General features: G+C 34.9%; 1 long non-coding RNA gene across 1 annotated transcript; it reads left to right on the top strand.

The window, feature by feature from the left end:
- Nucleotides 1-5802: 5802 nt before the first annotated feature.
- Nucleotides 5803-7969, top strand: LOC113342219. Its single transcript, XR_003356517.1, has 3 exons — nucleotides 5803-5920; nucleotides 7250-7317; nucleotides 7902-7969. It is a non-coding gene; the product is annotated as an uncharacterized LOC113342219 (long non-coding RNA).
- Nucleotides 7970-9934: the final 1965 nt, after the last annotated feature.

Below are 9934 nucleotides of genomic sequence, written 5' to 3'. Positions count from 1 at the left end.
TTGGGTCTGTATAATGAATCCGGTAACGTAGATATTGAGCATGTGAAAAGGGATCTGGAGGAGTTGAGTGAACCTGATGGCGAAGTGGATGCAGATATTCTGGCTAGTTGGGAAGAAAAGATAAAAGCTAGAGAGGCTAAAAAATTCTTGAAGCTCGTAAACTCCAATTACAGTTGGAGGAAGAAGATTCTGGTCGTATTGATAATCCATTCCGGCAAAAAAAAAGAAGATTCTGGCTGTGCGACAAGCTCTGGGCCTAAGCCCACAGAAGATATGAAGAGTGGATGCAAGGATAATGAGTCCAGACCGGAAAAAAAAAAGAAATACAACCCAATGACGTTTTGGAAATTAATGTTTCCTATTCGAAGGAAACTAATATTTTACAGTAAAAAAACGTGAAAATGATGGAAGAACAGAGAATCTTGCCTTCCGTGCAAAATTGGATGCCATAACCTCGCAACGCGAGGTATCTCTTCTAGGTAAAGCAATGTTGGAAGGTAGAACAGATTTGGAGGGGAATATTTTGGATGATGCTACTCAAGGTATTAGCAGTTTGGGTCTCAAAGTTCAAAAGGTAGGTCTCGTAGACCTACTCAATTTAGTGAAAACCAAGCTCAACCTACGATTGAGCTTATACCCGGTATTCTCTCTTCTGATGAAGATGATGCGGGAGTTTATGAAGATTTTGAGGATTCGAACATTACATGTACAATTTTTGCCAAGAATACGAGTAAAAGAAGATTGAGAGGAGGTGGTCGTAGATAGCTTTTTCCTTGTTTTTTCTTTGAAGCGATGTTTATTTCTTTAGTTATTTATTTTCGAGACTTTGTGGCTTGTTCTGATGTTATTTATTTTTCCCCTTTGGCTTATGGGGGTTGAGGGCCTTTGAGTCCCAGTTTGTAATTCTTATAGTTACGTTTTTTTCCTTTCATAAACTTTTGGACTTAGCAAAAAAAATAGTATCAATTTTGATATGCCCAAAACCGTAGGGTTGTACTTTCATGCCCATGCCCAACATTCAATTTGATATGCCCAAGTTTAAATTTGACATGCCTAGGATCAATTTTGAGATGCCCAATATCGTAAGCTTGTACTTTCATGCCCATGCCCAAGTTTAAATTAGACATGCCTAGGATCAATTTTGGGATGCCCAATAACACGTAGGTTTCTACTTTCGTGCTCATGCCCATGATTAAAATTTGACATGCCAAGTTTAAATTTGACATGCCTAGGATCAATTTTGAGATTCCTAAGACCTTAGGCTTGTTATATCATGCCCATGCCCAAGATTCAATTTGACATACCCAAGTTTAAATTTGACATGCCTAGGATCAATTTTGAGATGCCCAAGACCGTAGGGTTGTGCTTTCATGCCCATGCCCAAGATTAACTTGATATGCCCAAGTTTAAATTTGACATGCATAGGAACAATTTTGAGATTCCTAAGACCGTAGGCTTGTTATATCATGCCCATTCCCAAGATTCAATTTGACATACCCAAGTTTAAATTTGACATGCCTAGGATCAATTTTGAGATGCCCAAGACCGTAGGGTTGTGCTTTCATGCCCATGCCAAAGATTAACTTGATATGCCCAAGTTTAAATTTGACATGCCTAGGAACAATTTTGAGATGCCCAAGACCGTAGGGTTGTGATCTCATGTCCATGCCCAAGATTAAACTTGATATGCCCAAGTTTAAATTTGACATGATCAATTTTGAGATGCCAAAGACCGCAGGGTTGTTCTTTCATGCCCATACCCAACATTCAATTTGATATACCCAAATTTTTGACATGCCTAGGATCAATTTTGAGATGCCAAAGACCGTAGGATTCTTCTCTCATGCACATGCCCAAGATTCAATTTGATATGCCCAAGTTTAAATTTGACATGCCTAGGATGAATTTTGAGATTCCTAAGACCGTAGGCTTGTTCTTTTCTTGTAAATATTTTCTATTCATCAATACAATTTGGACTTACCAAAAAAATAACAAGATTCAATTTGACATGCCCAAGTTTAGATTTGACATGCCTAGGATCAATTTAGAGATGCCCAATACCATAGGCTTGTACTTTCATTCCCATGCCCATGATTAAAATTTGACATGCCCAAATTGAAATTTGACATGCCTAGGATCAATTTTGGCATTCCTAAGATCGTAGGCTTTTTCTTTCATGCCCATGCCCAAGATTCAATTTGACATTCCCAAGTCTAAATTTACATGCCTAAGATCAATTTTGAGATGCCCAAGACCGTAGGGTTGTACTTTCATGCCCATGCCCAACATTCAATTTGATATGCCCAAGTTTAAATTTGACATGCCTAGGATCAATTTTGAGATGCCCAATACCGTAAGCTTGTACTTTCATGCCCATGCCCAAGTTTAAATTTGACATGCCTATGATCAATTTTGAGATTTCCAATACCGTAAGCTTGTAATTTCATGCCCATGCCCATGATTATATTTGACATGTCCAAGTTTGAATTTGACATGCCTAGGATCAAATTTGGGATTCCTAAGACCGTAGGTTGTGCTTTCATACTCATGCCCAACATTCAATTTGATATGGCCAAGTTTAAATTTGACATTCCTAGGATCAATTTTGAGATGCCCATGACCGTAGGGTGGTGCTTTCATGCCCATGCGCAAGATTAAACTTGATATTCCCAAGTATAAATTTGACATACCTAGGATCAATTTTGAGATGCCCAAGACTGTAGGGTTCTGCTTTCATGCCCATGCACAACATTCAATTTGATATGCCCCAGTTTAAATTTGGCATGCCTAGGATCAATTTTGAGATGCCCAAGACCGTAGGGTTGTGCTTTCATGCCCATGCCCAACATTCAATTTTATATGCCCAAGTTTAAATTTGATATGCCTAGGATCAATTTTTGAGATGCCCAATAACGTAGGCTTGTACTTTCATGCCCATGATTAAATTTAATATGCCCAAGCTTAAATTTGACATGCCTACGATCAATTTTGACGTTTTTAGGGTTTTACAAACTTTTCATGTTTTCAATCAATTTTTCTTTTTTCTAGATCTTCTTTGGATGATCTAGGATGGGAGAAGCATCTGATTCAGTTACTAAAACTGCTCTTACTTAGGCGGATTTATTTAAATCCAAATAGGTTCACAAAAACTCTTGTATTGATTTACAAATGCTTCCAAACCCTACTTCCCATGAAGGTATACCATTTTTGGAGATCCCATCTGATTTGATTCAGGAGGGTTGTGATATTTGGAAGTTTAGTCTTATTGGTAGATTAGATTTCAAAAACCTTGTTTTTGATGTTGTTAAAAAAACTTTGCTCGAGCAATGGAAAATCAGTGAAAAAAGGTGCAGTTTCATTCATATGAGCAAGGGTTTCTTCATAATCAAGCTGCAAACATTAATTGACAAAGATAAAATTATTAACAATGAAGCATGGACTGTTGAGGATAAAACCCTTATTTTACATGAGTGGTTTCCAGGCTTCAACCCTGAAAAATATCGTACATCTCATGCTTCTGTTTGGGTTCAGTTTCCAGGTTTGTTTATTGAGTTGTGGACGGAAGACATTTTGTTGGCTATTGGTAATCCTATTATTGTTGATGCCAAAACGTTAAATCATGAATTTGGGTACTATGCAGTTGTTTCAATTGATATAGATTTTGCTAAACAAGTTCCAAATTTTATTTATGTCAGTATTGAAGGGAAGAAGTTCTTGCAGGAGGTAGTGATTCACAAACGGCCAAGCTTTTGTGTTCATTGCAACATAATTGGGCATGATTCAAATGATTGCAGGAAGAAAACGAAAAGTCAGGCCAATAAAGGCTTGGTTGACGTAAATAAGAAGAAGGATCAAGGCAGTAAGAAACCTAATTGGTTTGGCAAGAGAGAAATAAGAATAAGGGTTCTACTGACATAGTTATTTCTGTTGGTAATAATAAAGTTAATGATGTTATTGTTTCGGTAGATAAACAGAGTTCAATTGAGGACAATGCTGAAGTCATTCCTTTGAATACTACGGGTGGTTCCTCTGACTCTATAGCTAATCGATATTTTTTAAATAAGGAGTGGCGGAAAGTTAGTGGTAAGAAAAAGAAGAGTTTTGTTTTTGCATCCCCTACTCCTCTTGTGCGTGCTAATTTCATTAGATCCAGCGTTTAGACAAGACTATTTCAAAAAAAAAGGAGCAAATGGATAGAATGTCAACTACGAAGAAAGCTCAATCTCCATTTAAGCTTGTTCCAAGTGGTAATTATGCTTCAGATGAAAATGAAGAGGATTATGACTATGATGAAACTTATGATGATTATAGAGATGAATACAAGGAATCTTATGGAGACTATGATTTGAGTCAGATAATTGCTGAGAATTTTAGAGTTGGAAATAAGGGACGAAAATGTTTCTAATTTTCTAGTTCTCTTCTTTATGCTATTTTTTATTTAGTGTTTATGAGCTTATTTTATGAGTTTTTAGAGTTTTTTACCCCTTTGATTTATGGGGGTGGGGAGGCCTAGAGCCTCCCATTTTGTAATTCTAGTAATTACGTTTTTTTGCTTTAATAAACCATTTTGACCTAGAAAAAAAAAACCCTACTCCTCTTATTGATGAATTATTCAGTTCTGAAACGGTGGTAAACCAAAATAAATTTGCAACTCTTGAAAAAGAGTTGGGTCTGTATAATGAATCCAGTAACGTAGATATTGAGCACGTGGAAAGGGATCTGGAGGAGTTGAGTGAACCTGATGGCGAAGTGGATGCAGATATTCTGGCTAGTTGGGAAGAAAAAATAAAAGCTAGAGAGGCTAAAAAAATTCTTGAAGCTCGTAAACTCCAATTACAGTTGGAGGAAGAAGATTCTGGCCGTATTGATAAAATCCATTCCGGCAAAAAAAGAAGATTCTGGCTGTGGGACAAGCTCTGGGCCTAAGCCCACGGAAGATATGAAGAGTGGCTGTAAGGATAATGAGTCCAGACCGGCAAAAAAAAAGAAATACAGCCCAATGACGTTTTGGAAATTAATGTTTCCTATTCAAATGAAACTAATATTTTACAGGAAGAAAACGTGAAAATGATGGAAGAAAACAGAATCTTGCCTTCCGTGCAAGATTGGATGCCATGACCTCCCAACGGGAGGTATCTCTTCTAGGTAAAGCAATGTTGGAAGGTAGGACAGATTTGGAGGGGAATATCTTGGATGATGCTACTCCGGGAATTAGCAGTTTGGGTCTCAAAGTTCAAAAAGATAGGTCTCGTAGACCTACTCAATTTAGTGAAAACCAAGCTCAACCTACGATTAAGCTTATACCTGGTATTCTCTCTTCTCTATAAGAATGCGCAAAAAAAAAACCTACTCCTCTTGTTGATGAATTATTCAGTTCCGAAACGGTGGTACACCAAAATAAATTTGCAACTCTTGAAAAAGAGTTGGGTCTGTATAATGAATCCAGTAACGTAGATATTGAGCACGTGGAAAGGGATCTGGAGGATTTGAGTGAACCTGATGGCGAAGTGGATGCAAATATTCTGGGTAGTTGGGAAGTAAAAAAAATAAAGGCTACAGAGGCTAAAAAAATTCTTGAAGCTCGTAAACTCTAGTTACCAGTTCTAGGAATTACTGGTTAGTCCTAGAATGAGAGACCCGTCTAATGACTAGTCCAGTAATAAAATGTTTTTAATCGCTGGTCCAAAAAAATGTTTTTGGACCAGAAATTTTATCTCCTAGTCCATCCCACGTGTGAGTAAAATGATGCCTAGTTTTTATATTTCGAAAATAACCTTTTCTGCAATGAACATACAAAAATAGAGGATAAGAAAGTAATTTCGTTCTTCTTTTCCTTTTTTTTTTCAACAGCTCGGATCCAGTTTTCTCTCTGCTTCAGTTGGTTTTCTTCAATTTTAGATTTTCGATCTTAAATCCCCAGGTAATTTCTATAAACCTCTTCTCCATTCCTTAATATTTGTTATGCTTTTTGAATTTATGTTTGTTTTTTCAAATGAAATCATGATGAGCAGCTCGATTTCATGATTTGGTTGTTTTTTTTTTCATTGTTTTCTTTCTAGATCTAGTAATTGTTATCATTTTTCTATGATGTACACTGTTCAATTGCATGATTTAATCCCATTTTTGTTCGTATTTAATATTTTTATGTTGATTTTTGAATATGATTTTGAACTCGTGCTACTCTGTTGATTAGATCATCTTATTCTTTTGTTAACATATCATTTTGATTATATGTATGATTTTCGTTCTTTCTAGATTTATAGAAAATCACAATTTCAAATATTTTTCTAGATTTTATGATCCGTACATATAAATATGTACTGTCTTTAGTATGGTTTTTTGTGAAATTTGAAAAAGTATGGGGATTTGTGTTTGGTGGATGGGAAATTTAGGAATTTGTTTGTTTTTTGAAATTATTAAATTTAGAGAGAAATTTGTAAGAAAATTGAGACTAATGGTATGTGATTGAGATTTGTGCAGTTTGGGTAAATGTGTGTTTTTTTGTTAATTGGAAATTTGGGGTTTTGAGAACTAGTTAGTTATCACTGCTTCTGAGAAAGCATCCATAGGAAGCATGATAGTTCAGTAGCGTTCTGAGTATACATATGAAAGAATATCATTTAGATCTTGTACTTATCTGTAGCGATTTTGCAGTACATATTTGTATGCAATGATTTCACAGTACACATATGCATGTAGTGATTTCACAGTACATGTTTGTCTATAGTGTTTCACAATACATATTTGCTTGTATTGGGGGGAGCTCTTTTATTACATTGACAAATACTTCAAAGTTAGTTATTATAGCCCAGCTAATAGCTATTAGACATGTTCGTACTACATACTGATATGTATTTTAGGTAGGATCATATAATACAAGGGTTTTTAAAAAGTATATATCAACCATGAACTAGGCTTTTTAGCACTACATATTAATATGTACCTTAGGATATTTCCGCAATACATATTTCCATGTACTAATTTTCGCAATACATATTTCCATGTGTTGATTTCGCAGTACATTTTTTCCTCCCAATAAGGTTAGTTGGTGTTCTTTTTCTTATGATTAGAGCTCACATATTCATGCCACCTATGCCTAATGAAATTTTGTTTATCAGGTGTTATGAGAGCATCACTTTGAAGTTAATGTCTACGTGATTATACAAATTATGTCCAAAATTGTTGGTTGAGTTCTTAAAGGATGTTGTTTTCTTTTTTCTATAACTGATTAATGTATTATTACTTGCAGGCTATTACTAAACCAGTTACAGATGAATGTGCTTTCATTGAAGAAAATGCGGGATTCATTTTCGGCAAGTAAGCCTCACACCATTCTCTGGACATAGAAATAACTATGTCATATTGTTGTGCATATACAAGCATAAACTAGGATTTTACCCAGTAAATAATTAAAACCTGTTAACGGGGGTCGAGGGGGCAGCGCCCCCTCGTAAGCAAGAAATTTAGTTAAATGAATAGTATCTTTCAAGATCCTACTGGTTACTCATTTACTGGTATTGGTTGTATAACAAAAATAAAAGCAAACTAGTTTTCTTCAGTACATGTGTATATGTACTGTGATATTTGCTAGCTTTTTTCTCACTACGTATCGATATGGATTGTTGGCTCTTGAGTTTAAACCAAAGCTCCTTATTTTCATTGTCTCACTTGATAGTGAAAAACTCAATGTCTACTCATGTACATGTGAGAGGCCATCTTTCTGAGTCTTTTTTTAATATTACATAGGCAAGATAAAAAATATAAGCATATGATCATATTTGGGAGGACAGTCAAAAAATTTCTGAAAAGGTATTATTAGATGTGTCACATGGTTTTAGTTTGATTGAGGTTACATTTGGGTGGACCGTTTATTTTCTAACCATTTGTGGCTTCTTTTGCAGTCTTACTTCCCTGAATTTGTTGACGTGGATGAGAATCAAATAGAGCAATGGAACCATAGAACCCCTCCCCTTAAGATTTTGGAGTCACCTCGAATGGACGGAGAAGCACAAGAACTTTGTCTATGAGAATCGTCATTTATCCCTAGAAATGCCTAATTAGTTGCAGTTGGAAGAAGAACAAATTAACCATACATCCATCATAGCTAGCTGACTACCTCCCATCCTCCCAAACCATACCTTTGTCTATGGTGGCAGACTAGCAGTTGAGGTTAACAGACTTGCAAGCATTAAGGTTGAGAGACAGACTGGAGGAATTATCTCATCAAATTAAAAGGATCTGATACTCGGTATATATCGATATGTATAATATGGTTTAACTCAGTACATGTGGATATGTACTGGTTTTTAACTCACTACATGTCGATATTTACTAAACTTGGCTAAATTATATAGTTTTTGGAAGAAATTTCTTTTGGCTCTAGGTTACTACAGGAAGATATGTACTGCCATTATTTAAGGCTTCATACTTTTTTCTTAGTGTCTTATATTAAGTTCATACGACTAGTATGTTGTACTATAAGAAGTATTGAAACACATTCAATTTTGTTTTGCGAACTCTTCATGTACTAATATAATTCTGAGTTTCAGTCCTGGTTTTCTTATCCTGTTAAGTTTTACAGTACATGCATATACGTACTGCCTGTACTTAAGGCTTCATACTTTCATTTTTCCAAGTATTCATACTGATTAGTTTGTTGCAAAACTATAAATAACTAAAAATATTAGACAACGATACAACACTGCAAATAAAAAAAAATGGAATGAAGACATACTGCACTTTATTTGTTATGGGCATTCAAGCACCAAGCTGTTCTCATTACACAACAAAATAATGGGAATTCAAGCACCAATTTGTTCTTATTACACAACAAAATACGGGTAGTACATATCAATATCTATAAGGTATTCACAACAAAATTTATACATACTAATGGCCATTGTTAACTAATTTTCCAGTATAGGGAGATATCTACTCTTGTCTTGTAGTGTTGATACCAAAAAATTATGAATAAGTTCCCATAAGACGCCTTACTTATCATTTGCAATTGCGCGTCAGTCAATTTTGGTCTTCATTCTTAATCGTATTCACAAGAATATACAACCCCTTAAAACTAGATATGTATATTCTCCTAGGGTCTTTTGCAGGTGCTTTCTTATTCTTTTTCGTATTCTTCACATTACCTGCACAAACAAGTCATTTATTTCAGTATAAATGGATGTATATTGTAATATAAGAGTAGATATCAACTGTTAATACAAGAACACTTTTATTTTTTTTCTTTTGCAAGGTAGTACATATTGATAAGTTGCATTATTTCCTTTCAGAGTAGATGTCAAGGAACTGTATCCGAACAACAAAATATGTACTGAAAAGTATGTAAGATATAAACTAGGTTTTCACACAAAACATATTGACATGCACTGTTGTTTTGAAACAATATCTATTGTTGCTTCTATAAATATGTACTATTTGTTTCAACCTAGTACATATCAATATGCACTCTTGTTTTGATACGTTCTCAAGTATCACTAAACTAATATTCAACCACACTGTTGGCATTCAAGCATCACAACCAGCATAAAAATTGTATCAAGATGTACGTATTGATATGTACTTGGGATTAGTTTCAAAAACAAAAGTATATACTGAAAAATATGTAGTGCACATTACATCATATTCAGAATACTCAATGTCCTTTCGGAACTCAGTACATATCTCTTTTCATATGTACTGCCAGGAAAATATGCAAAGAAAACAAAATAACAAGAACACATTTAACAGGTACACGACGATATATATCGATGAATATGTACTTTTCAATACTACATATGTAACCTCTTCGACAACAATCTACATAATGATATGCATCATATCAATATGTATTGAAGATTTCAACTCCAAGAACAAAGTAGCCGTATCTATTAGATATAACATGAACTAGTCAAGAACAAAGTACTTTCAACAGTACATA

Source organism: Papaver somniferum, unplaced genomic scaffold (assembly GCF_003573695.1).
Source record: "Papaver somniferum cultivar HN1 unplaced genomic scaffold, ASM357369v1 unplaced-scaffold_35, whole genome shotgun sequence".
NCBI classification, from domain to species: domain Eukaryota; kingdom Viridiplantae; phylum Streptophyta; class Magnoliopsida; order Ranunculales; family Papaveraceae; genus Papaver; species Papaver somniferum.
This window is presented reverse-complemented; position numbering and strand designations above follow the sequence as displayed.